The sequence below is a fragment of the Silene latifolia genome, unplaced genomic scaffold (genome assembly GCF_048544455.1).
Source record: "Silene latifolia isolate original U9 population unplaced genomic scaffold, ASM4854445v1 scaffold_132, whole genome shotgun sequence".
NCBI lineage: Eukaryota > Viridiplantae > Streptophyta > Magnoliopsida > Caryophyllales > Caryophyllaceae > Silene > Silene latifolia.
This window is the reverse complement of record NW_027413132.1, coordinates 763,717-765,370: the sequence shown is the minus strand read 5'-3', so window position 1 is coordinate 765,370 and position 1,654 is coordinate 763,717. Positions and strand designations below refer to the sequence as shown.

Here is a 1,654-nt window from a genome sequence, read left to right as displayed (position 1 = left end):
TTCATCTTGCTAGTTTATTTTCATTGTTATTTTAGTTTAGTGACCTTCTACACCAACTCAATTTGTGACACCCCTTAGACACCACTAGTTACAATAGAATTCTCATTTCAATACCCGTCCCTTGGGATCCGACCTTTACTTGCCTCTTTACTAATTGTAGAGTTGTTTGTGAAGTATAAATTGTGTTTTGTATCGACCATTGACCAACGACCACATATTCTTAATTGTGAACACGAAATGGCCTCGATCAAAAACCATTCCAAAATTGTAGAATTTTGTGCCCATTCCCCGGCAACGGCGCCATTTTTGCATTTGAGTGAAAAATTCTTGTTGATTCTTTTGCATTTGGAGGACCGCTTTTTGGACATCAAAACCTTGGTCATTTTGGTGATTGTATGGATTTTGATTTTGGTAACCTTGGTTTTGATTGTAAAAGGGTTTTTGATTTTGATTTCTCATGGGTGGTGGAGTGTATGTTGTTTGAGGGTTTTGAACATTTTGGCTTTTGTATGAGAGATTTGGATGGAACTTGGTGTTTTCATTGTAAAAATTTGAATAAGGGGTACCACTTTTGTAAGCTTGGAAAGCATTAACTTGTTCATTTGTTCCCCTACATTCACTTGGGTCATGACCCAAAGTTCCACAATTCTCACATATCCCACTTGGGATTGATGAGGATGCCGTCATGGCATTGACATGATGCTTCGATGATTTTGAGTTTTCCTCAAGTCTAGCCATAGCTTGTTCAAACTTCAAGTTGATTGTGTCAATGTGAGCACTAAGTTGAGCACCCAATTGAGTAACGGAGTCCACTTCATGCTTTCCTCCTCTAGTAGCCTTGCGAGGTCTACTATATTGTGAATTATGGACCGCCATTTCCTCAATCTTGTTCCATGTTTGATTGTCATCAACTTCGGTGAACATTCCATTTGATCCCATATTGAGAATGTTCCTTGAATCTTCATATAAACCATTCCAAAATTGTTGCACCAAAAACCATTCGCTAAGTCCATGGTGAGGACATGAGCGACAAACACCTTTGAACCGCTCCCAAGCTTCATACAAAGATTCTTCATCCCTTTGCTTAAAACCCATAATTTGAGCTCTTAGCATGTTAGTCTTTTCCGGTGGGTAGAATTTTTTGTAGAAAGCTAGAGCCAACTTCTTCCAAGAATCTATTCCAAGGGTGGCCTTATCAAGGCCCTTCAACCATTGCTTCGCGGTGCCGATTAACGAAAAAGGAAATAAGACCCATCTTATTTGGTCTTGAGTCACGCCCGTTTGAGAGATAGCATCACAATAATCGCAAAAGGTTTCCATATGAGAATGAGGGTCTTCACTTGGCATCCCCCCAAATTGGCTCCTCTCAACTAGTTGGATGAAGGCGGACTTGGCAATAAAATTACCGGTGAGATGTTGCGGTGTAGGAGTACCATTTGGTAGATTCTCCTCGGTGGGTATAGAGTGTGATGAGAATTTAGGCATTGTAGGTGGATTTTGTGTGGTATTGTTTAATGGGTTTTCTTCTCCTTCTATTGCGAAAGGATTGACAAACTCACTAGTGGGTTGAACAACTTCACCAACACCTCTCAAATTCCTCCTAACAAGTCTCCTATTATTCGTCAAGGTTCTTTCGATTTCACGGTCAAAAGGT

General features: G+C 40.1%; 1 non-coding gene across 1 annotated transcript; it reads left to right on the top strand.

The window, feature by feature from the left end:
• Positions 1-1,006: 1,006 nt before the first annotated feature.
• LOC141637689 (small nucleolar RNA R71) lies at positions 1,007-1,113 on the top strand. Its single transcript, XR_012541859.1, has one exon. It is a non-coding gene; the product is annotated as a small nucleolar RNA R71 (small nucleolar RNA).
• The last annotated feature ends 541 nt before the right edge of the window (positions 1,114-1,654 follow it).